The following is a 16,559-nucleotide window of genomic DNA, read 5'->3' as shown; positions in this document are numbered from 1 at the left end:
TGGGTAACACTGCCACAGCAGACCTGACCAATACCACCATACTGTGACTGGATAACACTGCCATACCAGACCTGACCAATACCACCACATTGTACTGGATAACACCGCCATACCAGACCTGACCAATACCGCCATACTGTGCTGGATAACACTGTCATAACACGCCTGACCAATACCGCCACACAGTGACTGGGTAACACCTCCATACCAGACCTGACCAATACCGCCATACTGTGACTGGATAACACTGCCATACCAGACCTGACCAATACCGCCACACTGTGACTGGATAACACTGCCATACCAGACCTGACCAATACCGCCATACTGTGACTTGGTAACACTGCCACACCAGACCTGACCAATACCGCCATACTGTGCTGGATAACACCGCCATACCAGACCTGACCAATACCGCCATATTGTGCTGGATAACACTGCCATACCAGACCTGACCAATACCGCCATACTGTGCTGGATAACACTGTCATAACACGCCTGACCAATACCGCCACACTGTGACTGGGTAACACCTCCATACCAGACCTGACCAATACCGCCATACTGTGACTGGATAACACTGCCATACCAGACCTGACCAATACCGCCACACTGTGACTGGATAACACTGCCATACCAGACCTGACCGATACCGCCATACTGTGACTGGATAACACTGCCATACCAGACCTGACCAATACCGCCATACTGTGACTGGGTAACACTGTCATACCAGACCTGGCCAATACCACCATACCGTGACTGGATAACATTGCCACACCAGACCTGACCAATACTACTATACTGTGACTGGGTAACACTGTCATAACACACCTGACCAATACCACCATACTATGACTGGAAAAAACTGCTATACCAGACCTGACCAATACCGCCATACTGTAACTGGATAACACTGTCATACCACACCTGACCAATACCGCCATACTGTAACTGGATAACACTGCCATACCAGACCTGACCAATACCGCTATACTGCGACTGGAGAACACCGCCACACCAGACCTGACCAATACCGCCATACTGTGACTGGATAACACCGCCACACCAGACATGACCAATACCGACACACTGTGACTGAATAACACTGCCACACCAGACCAGACCAATACCGCCATACTGTGACTGGATAACACTGCCATACCAGACCTGACCAATACCGCCATACTGTGACTGGATAACACTGCCATACCAGACCTGATCAATACTGCCATACTGTGACTGGATAACACCGCTATACCAGACCTGACCAATACCGCCATACCCCCCTCGAAAAGACACCAGATTTTCTGGCAAGTCTGAACGGGAGGGTACTGCCCCTCTGCAAGGTGCTACCCTATTCACCAGACCATGGGTGCCTAATGGTAAATACGACCCTGCAGGTATACAGGACACTGACACTTTATACCCGGGCAGCGCCGGGTACATTTTCTAGTAATAAATAATAATCATACAAGAACAACTATATAGCTCAACACAACTGATACAGCAAGTGGTTTCTTCGAAATGAACACAGCACAAAATGACACTTTTAATGGCTAATGCAATTGATTATACAGACGGTCCAGATCAGGCATTGTTCCCACCTATCCAGAATCCTGCTCCACACTGATGAGAGGCAACTTCTTTTGCATGTTCATGTTTCCCAGGGCGCAATGCACCTAGGACTTCACTGCATTGAGCGCTTTCACTAGCAGCCAGCAGTGTTGTCGTTTGGCTGGTCTCCCTGAGTTCAGCAGTCTGTTTCTCTTATGGCTCTACTAGGCATTGCTCCCACCTAGCCAGAATCCTGCTCCACACTGATGAGAGGCAACACCCCGAAACAGCTGTATGTGGATGGTTACCTAGCCTTGGTTTATCCCTTTTCATTACATTGACTTATAGGGCTACTTAATATGGTGGTTTTGGTGGTTTCCTAACAGGAGCTGCCCCTTGGCTGGGTCCTTCCCAGAGGGATGTCTGGCTAGTCCTGTGTTTTGAGACTCTTCAATGAGGCTCCACGGGCTCCTCTTTTGCATGTTGCATGCTTATAAGCAGTTTTGTTGAATTTTTCCGCTATAGTAAATGTTATGGAATACATCACTCTCAGGCCATTAGGGGTCTGAACGACTTTTCAAAATTCTTTATACAGGACTGCAATCAAAGTAATTCAACCCCCATTGCAAATTAGGTTGATTTGTAAAATTTACAAACTTAGAAAAAAAAATTAATAATAATAATAAATAATAATCATACAAGAACAACTATATAGTTCAAAACAACTGATACAGCAAGTGGTTTCTTCGAAATGAACACAGCACAAAATGACACTTTTAATGGCTAATGCAATCGATTATACTGACGGTCCAGATCAGGCGACTGTGGAGACCACTTCAGTATCTTTCAGGACTAGTGTGCTTGAGTGCTTGTTACTCGAGGCAAGGATTTTTTGAAGCTAAGGTGCTCACCTTGAGTAACAAACCCCATTAAAGGATTTGTCCAGTGCTGCAAAAACATGGCCACTTTCTTTCAGAGACAACATGACTCTTGTCTCCAGTTCAGGTGCGGTTTGTAATTAAGCTCCATTCACTTCAATGGAACTGAGCAGCAAAACCCTGTCCAAGCTGGAGACAAGAGTGGGGCTGTCTATGGAAGAAAATGGCCATGTTTTTATAGCGCTGGATAACCCCTTTAAAATCAATTGGAAACGAGCATCTAACCAGGTGCACCGTGTTCAGCAGAGAGAAGGCTGCCTGGTTAACCCACTCCATTTTTTCATTTCGTTATTTCTGTATACAGAGAAAATGTAGAAAACTATGCAGTAAACTCCAGTATAGACCCATTCATGCATAGAAATGAACCCCACCATGTAGAGGTCTAGAGGTCAGATCCTCACCACTCATGAAATGATGGAATATATATATATACTTTATCACTTTTCAGATGCTGTGTTCATGGCACCAAAGGATTAAGGCATAAGAAGGGGGCCAATAGATTATCTTTTATATTAACTTTCAACATGTTCAGACATCAAAAGTTAGAATTGCCCCAGGTCTCAGTACTGAGACTCGCTGCAATCATAGGTTATCGCAAATGACAATATTGCTTTAATGTACAGTAACACTGCCAGGAGTAGATAAGTGAAAAAATAAAACTACCTTAGTTTGCCCCAGGTAAGCTAATAAAGGCTGTAATATTGTCCATTACACAACTGCATATACTGAGGTATTAGGATATACAGGGGGTTAATATGTCTTTGTACTACCACTCCTAGTGGTTAATGTGGGCGGATGTAGGAGGTTTAACCTTCCCTTAGACAAAAATGTTCTGAGGGAAGAGTCTCCCAAGTCCAAACCTCTCTCCCCAGAGGGCTGGAACCAGTCTGCTCCAGTAAATGTCAAGTCTAGCTTAGGCTACTAAGCAGAAAGGTCTGTTTGTTAGACCATATGAAGGGGAGAAAGTTTAGACCTAGCCAGTGTGCATACTTACCAGTAAAGCCTAGTGTATGCCAATTGAGTTTACCTAAAATATTTAATCCAGTTCCAAGTTGTCAAAATATAACCTGAGTCAGCCCTTGGTCAGTGGTGGTGATTATGGCACCATGTGCCATTTTATTAGGGTTTTCCTAAGGTTACCAGTCCTACTTCCCTGGTCCTGCTCTTAGAGGAAGTATTGCCTAGTGAGAAGAGATAGAGAGAATAGCTGTACAAGGGCTCTTCTGACAACACTGGATATGATTTACAAGCCATGGCAATTTTTTTTATCTACTCTCTGCAATAGGGTATAATAATGCACTTAAAGGACAACTCCAGCCAAAATCTATTTTTGCTATTTCATAAGCAAAGTTAGACAAATTCCTAATTTACAGTAATTATGGATATGCACATATATTGCTAGTTCCCTCAATTAAGTAGATCAGGCAGGCTTCAATGTCTCTAAAAAAATGTGACATCATGACCCGTCTATACCTAAAGGGTCCAGCAGTTCTCCTGAATATGATCAATTACTGCAGCAGGAGAGAGGCAGCAGGGCCCGTGATAGAGGAGCATTCACCCCGCTGCACGGCACAGGGATGATGTTTCTGGTGTGATCGGGCTACCCAGGTAGTTGAATTTTTTGCTGCAGATGAAAGCACAGGGTGGTGTGAGGCAAGGTAGCTGAATTTTGTGCCACAGATGAAAGCACAGGAAGGTCCCTGTTATTTTTTACATGTAATTTCTACATATACTGCTGGACCCTTCAGATCTAGACCAGGTGGGACATCACATTTTTTTTTTCTTTTAGAGAAGTTGAAGTCTGCATGATCTACTAAATTGAGAGAAATAGCACCATATGGGCATTTCCCAATAACTTTTCAAAAATAGACTTTTGCCAGAGTTGCCCTTTAACAATGGGTAAAGTCTTCTACATACAGTATATACTACAGTGAGTTGAGTTGTGAAAACCCTCTTTTGTGGGTATGGCCATCATTATAAGATGTATGGGACTTTCATGACTGACCACAGACAGATGTTGGTGGAGATAAAAAAAAAACAGCCAGCCAGAGAGCAGTGGCTATGTTTTAACACCCCCCCCCCCCCCTTAGAGAACACAAGATTGCAACATTGCCAAATGTTCCTGTGTATGAGGAAAACAAAGGCTAGGCGGCAGACATAATTAAGGCTAAAAGTTCGCCCGTTAGTTGTTAACCTTAACAGTGTGTATAGCACATTTAGAGATTTTTATTCAGTACTACTGCTACTAAAGCAACCAAAGGAAACTGTGACCACATCTCAAGCATCCATTCTGAAGGCTGCAGAATCAAATGTGCTTCAATTCAATCGCAACTTTTTGTGCGGTATTTTGCAGTGCTCAATTTTTATGATTCCTATTTGCCGACATACACTAAAGAAGTATTGTAGATGCAAAGAATCTTGTTTCTAGGCACTGTAGCAAAAGAAGAAGCATAAATAGTACAAACAAATTATTATTATGACATACAGACACAAAAAAATTCTACAGAGACAAAAACTTTTTCTTAGGAGAGCAATCTAATAAATGTTACCTATATACATGTACGTAACAAGACATAATTGCAGACAACAAACAGACAAAAACAGGTACGGGTGGAAAGCACAGAAGGTACAGTAAAATAAAAAAAAATGTGTAAGCAAATGATTAACTAATTTAAATGTGCCAGAATTTGCAAGTAAAACGGGGGGCGCGGACTCATAGTCCGCGCGATTCATTATTTTTGTATCTTAAAGATACGCCAAAAACCTACTCCAGTCCTCAGCTGGCGTAGGTTTTCGGCCGTGTGCTCCGAAGCGCACAGGATTTATGTAGAGGCAGTCCGCCTCTACAAAAATCCTCTTAGTGCCGGAGATGCGGGGACATTTTTAAGTCCGGCGTAAAAAAAACCTCGGACTTAATAAATGTCCCCCATTGTATCTACCGTTAAACATTCCAGAAACCAGAGAGACTCAGGTAGACACTTATAACAACTGTAAAGTACGTAGGTACATCCTTTTCTAGGGTCCCACTTGGAGGGGTTTCTGCCTGTGTGGCAAAAGTGTGGATTGCCTTAATGTTGAATATGCTAATTGATTAGGATAGCAAAATTTTTGCAGCCCAAAGGGCTCTAGAGGGCATTCTGATGCTATGAATGAAACCATATTGACACAGGTTGAACAGATGAGAGCAAATGAGAACAGGCACTTCAGATGATGTCTTCACCATTAATAACACAACACAATTTTTATAAAAGAAAAAGTCACCAATAAGGGGTTGAAATCAGGCTACAAATGTTCAATATGTCCCCCTCGGTTTTAAAAAATGATCACCATTCACAAAATCTTTTTTTCCACCGCTTTAAATAATTAGTCATCTTTAATCATTATAACATGCTGACAAAAGCCAGACTTTATATTTATCATCGCTGCAGGTCAGTCATTGTTGATCTAGTCCTTCAAGAAAACCCAGAAGTCACAAGGGGTGAAATTAGATGAGTGAGAAGGCCACCATGTTGGAAAAAAAAGGGTGCCACCTTTGCCAAAAGGTTAAAAAAATATATTGTTTATAGAAAGATTGGATTTTTTAAAATGAAAATTAATGCATAAAGGCTTTCTTCCAAGAATCATTGCTTCTAGGGTGGTTTCGGTTATCCAGACATGATAGGAATAGTAGTTTTGCAACTGCTAGAGAGCCTCGAGTTTCAGAACTTTTGGATTAAAAACTTGGATCCACTGGGGCTCAGGTATTGTGCATGTGGTTTTATAATGTACATAAATCCTAAGGCTAACATTTCAGAGTTAGGAGTTTACTTTTTACTTCATGCTCCTTAACTTGTTTTTGCTCATTTAAAAAAAAAAAAAAAAAAAAAAAAAAAAAAAAAAAATATATATATATATATATATATATATATATATATATATATATTTTAATAATTTTTTTTTTTCATTGCAAAACTTTCCAAACATAAATAACTGAAATTGAAATGTTAGAAAGATTTGACTGTAAGGAAAACAATTAAAATGTATATAAATAAAATAAATTCATAATTTTCATTACACATTTTGCATGTTATGGATGTCTCCTGACTGCTACAATGATGGTAATAATTCCAATACTCCCAATGCTCAGTACAGGGATATCCTCATGTAATATTATGTTTGCTGGGTTTGCACGGGTTTGCAAGTAAATCTCTTCCAAAAGACCATTGTATACTCAGAACAGTATGTAATTTTAAAATTTTTATGGAATTCAAATTGATCCCAACTCAATCAGATTGAGTACAAACGGAGGTGAAATATCGTTGAGAACAGATTAGACGTGATGTGGGATTCTCAGCTGTAAAATGGAGACTTCGCTAATTTGTTTGTCTTAAGCTGTTAAGACAATTTAAATTGCACTGGCATTTGCAGCCTGATGTATATTAACCTCCCTTTATTGCTTGCCATAAATTCATATGTGTAGTTACATGAGATTGAAAAGGTTGGGATCCATAAATAATACTAGTAAGCATATCCCCAACAAGAAACATAGTTGAATTTATGGCCATTGTTCAATTTTACATTTTTTTGTGGGAGAGACATTAGCATTGGCAGGGATGAGGATATGCAGTAAATACACTAAATTACTGTAGCTAAGTTTGATTTTCAGCGAGCATTCATTTTACTGCCTATTCAACCAAATTGGTATAGTTCTTACAGATTTTTAATTCCAGGCTAGATTGAATTCAACAAATTCCTCCCAAAGGCTTCATATATACCACATTCCTATCATCGGCCATTTTCCACATTATCGAGTAGGTGGGGAAAAGATTGATAGTGAAGAGATAGTGGTAATTACATTATTCATTACTTGGCTGAATATTTTGTTGTTTTGTAGCCAAAAGGTCTAGGGCTATTCAATGGTATTCATTATAGGTTGCTGTTGAGTTCGGGAAATTGTTGGCACTGTGTACAGTAATTTTTAGTCAAAAAATAAAATGATGAATCCGTGCAGGGAAATGTTTGTAAATAATCATAATAAAAAAGATACAAACAGCAAGCTATGAATACCATTACTGGGCACTGTTTATTTGGCTTCTAATGTAAGTCTGCCTTTAAATATAAATATTTATAAAAAGTTGGGTAATGGGTTAAACCAATAGCTTTACTGATCTTGTATTTATCTAGAAATAGTCCATGATCACACACTGTATGTGGTTGTTAAATAATGACTGTTGTTGCAGGTAGCAACAACAGCCATTGTTCATAAGCACTGCTAACTTGCATAGGAGTGTATGGAACAACAAATGTAGTGTATACACCCTGTATACACTACAGCCATTGTATACAAAACAATTGATAGGTCTATTTTGTATGGCCGCTGTTCAGTGAACAGCTGCCATAGAAAATGGGCTGTGTACATTGTAAAGTACGGCTTCCGACTGTACTTTACATTGTGCTTTATGGGAAAAATGGAGTGCACCTGAATGTGCCTGCATTCCAAATAAAATAAAGTGATTTTAATCTGGCCAATACTACAGGTAAACATGTAAGATATCGTCCATTGTTTGACACGGCCGTACCATGCCGGTTATTGAGCTTGTCTCTGAATTCTTCTGTATCTTTTGCTATTTGCTTGCTACTCCTGTCCTTGCCCTGTTTTCTGACTTCCCTTGTTTGCTGCTAGTCCTGACTACTTGCTTTAGCCTTGTTGACCTTGTGTTTGGATTCTGCTTTGTACTGCGCTGCCCAATAGTTGTGACCCATACTGTCAACTCTCCTTATTGTGTTTGTTTTTCTTGTCTTGTTTTGTGCTTTACCTAGCCAGTGCAGGAGCTGTCGCCCAGTTGCTCGCTGCCATTAAGGTCAGATTATGGCAAGAAGGCAGTGACAGTGGACAGGGCTTTATTTTAGGGTCTACTGCCTGTGTCCTCTTCTAACTTTTAAAGCAACTAGCCCTTACAACAGGTTTCTGCCTTTGAAAGTTGACTGTAAATTTAGTTTTCCCTGGCTTCTTATACTGTTTTTTATCTGGCTATGTTTTTTTTGGCTATATACCCAGTAACCCTCCTTATCTGAGGTGCTGAACAGCCAGGAATACAGTAAAATATGAAGTATATGGCAAAACATTGAATTTAAACGATTGAGAATTTTTGTATAATTTTGAATAAATCCAATTTATTCGGAATCTATTTGCTCATAACTAGTGACTAGTTTTCTTTAAGAAAAATGGTGCTACGGTATAGTAAGGAAAAGCAAATGCCTTTTGATCATATGTGTCTTTATAAGTTGACTCAGAGAGTCCACGGTAATCCATAAAATGGCGGCCATTTACTAAATTTCAACAGTGCAATCATAGCCTTTCTGTGTTTTCACTCCAATCCTGCTTTTGGTTGCAAAATACTGAGCAACATACTGAGCAAAAATACTGTGTTGGAACATAGCCTTAAATGCAATTTGTCCACACATTGTCTGCAAATGAGCTGCTGACTCCTTTATTTAGACTATAGTACAGGTGTAACGTACAAGACACTGCTTCCTGAGGTGGTTAAAAGATTTCTTATAAAAACTCATTTTTCTATGCAACTTAAGTGCCCAGGATATGAAGCAGAGCTACTTAAAGTATAAAGGATATTGCTTGCCTCCTAGTTTGATAGACCTGCTGTGTTCGGCTCATATACACACACAGCATGAAACTAGTAGGCAAAGTTAGGATACCTTCCATCAAAGTAGAGTTAAGTCACTCTTTATAATGTTCCTTGTCAGGACAGGTCAAGGTATGCACAGGTGGCACGGAGACAAGTTCTGTCCTGATCCTGTTCAATGCCCACTGTCCCTGCTTCAACGTGTCCTTGGCGACAACTATATACACTTATATACGTGGAACAGGACACAAGACAAATAAGAGACAAACTTGAGACAATTAGAGACAAGGATAAATATACACAATGGAGTGAAGTCAGCAATCTAGGGTCAAACCAGTACAAAGTTAATAGACAAAAGTAAATGATGCAAATCAGAGTAAAAAAAAAAAACAGAGGACAAAAATACAAACCAAGTGTCAGGATTGTGTAGTACCTGGTGTGAACTGGGCCTGGTTTTTACTTTTATGTGACATACCCGATTATTTCTCAGCATCCAGCAGTGCAGGAGTTAACCAGAACTTTGCAAAGGCCTGATTGTCGCAGCTGAGCAGTGTTCTTTGACTGACAGTTTCCTCTGCCTCTCTGGAGCCTGAGTGATCAGAGCACCAGTCCAATGAGGATCCGGACTGGGCTCTTGGTCAGCATAAAAAAAAGCTGAGGCAGAGTCCCAGTGCTGGCTATTAGATCCCAGCTTACCCTGTCTATTCCTGCGTTTCCCATCCTAACTCCCTTTGCGTGCTTGTCTGTTACCTGACCTCTGGCTTTGACTATCCGATTGTTACTTGTTTTTGTACTGCACTGCCTGTTTGGTTTTGACCCGGCCTGTTTGACTATCTCATTTTGTGTTTGTTTTTCTGTCTTGTTCTATGTGCCCATATTTGGGGCAGGAAACGTAAACGTGGTTTTCCACGGCCGCCTAGGGCCGACTGAGGCAAGTAGGTAGGGACAGTTGGTGGGTTCAGTGTCAGGGCTCACTGTCGTGTCTTGTTCCTTCCTGACCCATCCTGACACCAAGTCAGGAGACAAACAGGTAGTAAGGAACACAAGCTAAGGTGAGGTTACTAAGAGATCAAGACAGCACACTAAGTATATGCCATAACAGGCTTTAGGCATAGTGAGAGACTGATCTTGCTCTCCCCTCCCTGCTTTGTAATGCACCTTGAAGCACTTTATTAAAGCCTTGCAACCGAAGACCAGTGAGTGCCACTCATTCATTCCTCTATTGTGTGTTGGACTGTACCTAGTGAACTTTTCTATAGAGTGTACACCCCGTGTCAATGCGTACAAGTGTGAACCAGGCTTAGACGCCACAAACAACATACAGAGTCTGATTACTCAGGTTGTGCGTAGTGATTATTTCTCACTGTGACTTTCATAGTGAGAGACTGAGTTTTAAAGAAAACCAGGTTCTGGTCTCAGAGGTAATTGGAGCAGACAGACAAAGACTTAGACAGGAGGATAGGGCTGTCAATTGCCGGCAAGGCAAGGAGTTAATCATTTACAGTATGTGCTTGTAGAAATGACTCTAGATAATGCACAGATGTTAACCAGAACTAAATCAACTAGCCCGTGGCAGAATCAACTAATGTTCACACTAGAAATATACAGAAACATCCCAGCTGCGTAATAAAGGACGCTGCCAGGGTACGTCCCAGAGAGGCACAGCACAACGGCTGCTTACAGCCATGTGGTCATTCCATCTCTGAGCCTAGCATTATTTCTGCTTTAAATCCATATGACTTTACCTACCTCAGCAAAGCAATCTTTGGAACTGAACTCTTACCAGTGACCTGAAGTCTGGATATTCCTTGAACAGAAATAGAAATTATTGGATTGCTATAGAAATTAAATGGGTACCTGAGATGGATGTCATCCAAAAGACTCCATAACCTATAGATCGTCACTGTAAAAAAAATGTATTTTTAACACATATCCTTTAACTGCTTCACGTCAGTAACGTGTATATATGTTCCTACTGCACATACCCCATGCATTAGGTATGTATATATACATTCCTGCGTGTCAGAGGGGTTTGATGTGTGCGGGACAGCTGCAGTGAGAGCGGTCCAGCACACATTAGAGTCCAGAGAGCCGAGGGTAATGACAGGCAGCTGCGATCCCGCAGCTGCTTGCCATTAACCCCTGAGTACCTTAAATGCCGCAATCTATAGCGAATGTGGCGGGGGTCCCGATCGCTTGTGCCGGCGGGCGGGGGTAATCCACTTACCTTCGTCCTGTCAGATCGACGTTCTTTGTATTGAGTGTGCTCTCAGGCAGGCTCTATGCACAAATCGCCAAAAACACTGATCTATGCTTTGCTATGGCATAGCATAGATCAGTATTTGCAATCTAATGATTGCACGTTTAAAGTGAAAAAAGTGTAAAAAAAGTGTTATAAAAAGTTTTTAAAAGTATAAAAAAACCCTTATAACCCCCTTCCCAATAAATATTTTAAATACCCCTTGCCCATTATAAAAAAATAAAAATAAACATATTATATATCATAGCGTGCAAAATTATCTGATCTATTAAAATATAACATTATTGTTCCCACACAAGGAACCTGTGAACCAGTGAACGATAAAAAAAAACACACACACACCAAGATTGCTGATTTTTTAAAATTATATATCAGAAATTTTTTTATAAAAAGCGATCAAAATTTTTCTTATACACCAATATGATACTAGTAAAAACTAGAGATCAAGGCGCAATAAATGACACCCCAACCAGCCCTGTAGGTCGAAAAATAAAAGCATTATGGCTCTTAGAAGGCAGGGAGGAACATTGCATTAATTTGACCTGGACATCCGGGCATCAAAGGGCTCTGTCTTGAAGGGGTTAAACTTGATACCATTGTCTCAAACAGAATAGTCTACCACATTATTTCATAACTTTCATAACTTATTTTTAACAGCAAATTTACATATACCCACATAACAAAGTCCAAAGGGATAGTCAGTTGGCCTCTGTTGGACTAATGTAGCCCTATGGACACTTCTAGAATGTACATTAGGACCATTCCTATTATTCTTCTTAATGTACATCACCAAAATGGTGTGAACATAGCCATAGTGACTTTTGGTAATGAAGATCTATTATGAATAATTTCATCCCTAAATGTTACTGGGATATCATAAATACGTCCTAGTGCATTCTACAAATCTTTTCTCCTGACTGTTTAATTTTAGTGGTTATGACATGGTTTTAATTTAGGAATTTAGTTTAGGAGTGTTAATGCCATCTGGATTTAAATTATGCTAATATGGTTCTAGATGTGTTAATGTTTAGCATCTGTTGCAAACATATCAAGCGACTCTTTTAGACAGTTAATTAAGTTTATAACTTTTGTGCACATTAATATTGTCATGTTCCTTTTTAGCATAACATATTTTATATGACCACTGTGTGTAACAAATCTGCTTTTGTTGAGCATAAACTTTTCAGAACGACAAAACAGTAGCATTTAGGGACCAAAAAGTTGTAAAATGACTGTATTTTGTAATATACTCAATGCTCAGATTTTAATAGACTGAAGTAGAACATTGTTTACCAAATGCTTTATATCAGTATGTAAATCCATCAAGTCTTAATAAAGATAGTTGAAATTTAATGTCCCATTGTTTAAACAGGATTAAAAGACATGGCTGTGTTTTTCCAAGTCACACCAGTCCACAAGTTGTATGTAGTCCTTTCAGTGGCGGATTAAATGTACCCTGGGCCCCGGGCTGTCCACCCAACCTGGGCCCCCCCGGTCAATCTGCCCACATTATAATCCGCTACTTCCCCCCCCCCCACGCTGTCCCCAATAAACACTGCCTGCCTCCCCTCCCTGCTGGACCCAATAAACATAATGTTTGGTCCCTTGCTGCTACCCCCAGTAAGGAAGGTTGCAGGGTCCCAGCAGCACAGAGGATGTCAGGAGGGGGGTGCTGATCTATTGGGGAGGTCCGAGCAGCACAGAGGATGTCAGGAGAGGAGGATGCTGATCCTATAGGGGAAGTCACAGGGTCACAGCAGCACAGAGGATGTCAGAAGAGGAGGGCACTGATCTTATAGGGGAGGTCACAGGGTCAAAGCAGCACAGAGGATGTCAGGAGAGGAGGGTGCTGATCTTATAGGGCAGGTCACAGGGTCCCAGCAGCACAGAGGATGTCAGGAGAGGAGAGCGCTGATCTTATAGGGGAGGTCCCAGCAGCACAGAGAATGTCAGGAGAGGAGGGTGCTAATCCTATAGGAGATGGACCCCCCTTCTCCCCTTATAGATGGTCCCCCTCTCCCCCCACCTTATAGATGGTCCCACTCTTCTCCCCCCCACCTTATAGATGTTGCCCCTCTTCCTCCCCACCTTATAGATGGTCCCCCTCTCCCCCCACCCCCACCTTTAGATGGTCCCCCTCTCCCCCCACCCCCACCTTATAGATGGTCCCCCTCTTCTCCCCCCCACCTTATAGATGTTGCCCCTCTTCCCCCCACCTTATAGATGGTCCCCCTCTCCCTCCACCCCCACCTTATAGATGGTCCCCCTCTCCCCCCACCCCCACCTTATAGATGGTCCCCCTCTCCCCCCACCTTATAGATGGTCCCCCTCTTCCCCCCCACCTTATAGATGGTCCCCCTCTCCCCCCCACCTTATAGATGTTGCCCCTCTCCCCCCCCACCTTATAGATGTTATTCCTCTTCCCCCCACCTTATAAATGTTCTCCCTCTTCCCCCCCCCCCACCTTATAGATGTTCTCCCTCTTCCCCCCCCCACCCTATAGATGTTCTCCCTCTACCCCCCCACCTTATAGATGTTCTCCCTCTCCCCCCCACCTTATAGATGTTCTCCCTCTTCCCCCCCCCACCTTATAGATGTTCCCCCTCCCCCCTCTCCCCCCTGCCCTGTGCACAGCAGATAACATAAAAAACAAACAAAAAAACAACTCACCTGCCATCCGTTCCCCCGTCGATTCTCTCCTCTCCTGCAGGCTCCGTCTGTCCCCCGGCTGATGTGCGGCTGCCGGGGGTGTCCCGTCCTATCCCCAGCAGCGCGCGCATCACAGAGCTCCCCGTGCGCCGGAAGTCACAGCCACAAGCGCACGGGGAGCTCTCTGATGCGCGCGCTGCCGGGGGATAGGATGGGACACCCCCGTCAGCCGCGCATCAGCCGGACTCTTGTGACCGCAAGCTAAACAATGCTTGCGGTCACAAGAGAGTCACCGCAGCGGCGTAGGCGCATTATAATGTGTCCGCCCGAACCGCCCACATTATAATCCGCCACTGAGTCCTTTAGCCCCATACACATCAATAGAGGCAAACTATAAAATCTGGGCTATAATTAAAAAAAAAATAAAAATTATAATCCTCTACGACCTTTTTAAGGAAAACACAAACAAACAAACAAAAAAAACACTACTATCCTGCAAAAAAAGAACCACATATGTCTTCAGCTTATGTGTAGTATGACAATTCCACTCTATTCAATTCAGTGAAGTGAGCGGCTCCGGCCGCAAGCTCCATAGTGTGCTGTAGTTAATTCTAATACTGGCGTGCACGTATGCGCCCACATCATAACTCTGCGGTCCGAAAGATCATCCAGCCGGTACTGCAGTACAAATTTAATTCTTTTAATCTATCCTCCTAACTAAGATGCTCCATTCCCCTTATTAGTTTAGTTGCCCATCTTTGTACCCTTTCCAGCTCTAGGATATCCTATTTATGAATCGGATTCCAAAACTAGACAGCATACTCCAGATGAGGCCGCACCAAAGCATTATAAAGCGGTAATATTATATCCCTGTCCTGAGAGTCCATGCATGTTTAAATGCATGCTAGTATCCTGCTGGCCTTAGAAGCAGCTGACTGACATTGTGTGCTGTTCTGTAGTCTATTATCTACAAGTACACCCAGCCTACACCCATAGACTTTAACTTACACATCAGACGCCCATAAGGGACTGTGTCAAACGTTTTTGCAAAATCCAGGTACACGCTATCCACAGCCACCCCCCTATCCAGGCTTCAACTCACCTCTTCATAAAAACATATTATGTTTGTTTCACAGCTTCTATCCTTAGTAAAACCATGCTGGTTATCACTAGAGATGAGCGAACCTCGAGCATGCTCGAGTTCATCCAAACCCAATAGTTCGGCATTTGATTAGCGGGGGCTGCTGAAGTTGGATAAAGCTCTAAGGTTGTCTGGAAAACATGGATACAGCCAATGACTATATCCATAATTTCCACATAGCCTTAGGGCTTTATCCAACTTCAGCAGCCCCCGCTAATCAAATGCTGAATGCTTGGGTTTGGATGAACTCGAGCATGCTCGATGTTCGCTCATCTCTAGTTATCACCTATAATACTATTACCCACTACATATTTCTGCCTTATAAGCCCCTCAAAATTGATGTTAAGCTTACAGGTCTACAGTTAGCTGGGGAAGTCCTAGAGCCCGTTTTGAAGATCGGAACTACAATTGCCTTATGCCAGTCCCTTGGCACAATACCAGTCACCAAAGAATATTTCATACAAGGGTAAAGAAATTACAGAACTAAATTCCCTAAGAACAGGCCCTAGAGCTTTGGTTACATTGAGTTTATTTAATTTATCTTGGACCATATCTATGATCAGTATATTACATGTGTTAGCAGCACTTGCCCCGTCAACCTCAGCACTGGCCCCACCCACCTCAGCTCTTGCCCCTCCCACCTCAGCTCCATCCTCTTTTTTTTGTATATAAAGAGCTGAAGAACCCATTAAGTAACTCAGCTTTCTGATGATCCCCAGTTATTAACTCCCCGTGACTATTATTTAGGGGCTCTACATGCTTGTTTTTTTACATTAATATATTTGAGGAATTTGTTGGGATTTCTTGCTATCTGTGGCCACCTGCCTTTCATTGTGAATTTTTGCTGCTTTTATTACATTTTTACAGGTTTTGTTGACTTCTTTGTAGTGTTCAAAGGCTACATTTGACCTCTCTGATTTGTATTTTTTGAATGCCCCTTTTTTTGTCTTTTATAGCCCTTTTAACCTCAGTTGTTACCCATGTGGCATTTAATTTTAATCATTTATATTTGTTACTCGTAGGAAAATATTTGGCAGTACAGTTATTTAATGTGGATTTCAAGATTTTCCATTTATTAGCTGTATCAGTATGTGCCAGCAGCCGCTCCCAGTCTATGCCCTGAAGTTCAGGCCTTAACCCAGGAAAATTGGCCCTTTCAAAATTAAACATTTTTGCCCTCCCAACATGTCTTTTGTTTTCTGTTCTTGGTGGCAGCTTTAAGTGTTACTGTCGTTATAACTTTCAAAATCTAAATCAACAGTAGATATGATATAAAGCAAGTTTGCAATTTACATTCATTTTTTTTTTCTTATCATGGAAAAAACGGCACTTCCTGTATTCTATTTTTTTTCTCAAAAAAACAGGAAACAGTAATTAAACAGGAAGTCCTATGT

The sequence above is a fragment of the Dendropsophus ebraccatus genome, chromosome 11, assembly GCF_027789765.1.
Source record: "Dendropsophus ebraccatus isolate aDenEbr1 chromosome 11, aDenEbr1.pat, whole genome shotgun sequence".
NCBI classification, from domain to species: domain Eukaryota; kingdom Metazoa; phylum Chordata; class Amphibia; order Anura; family Hylidae; genus Dendropsophus; species Dendropsophus ebraccatus.
This window is presented reverse-complemented; position numbering follows the sequence as displayed.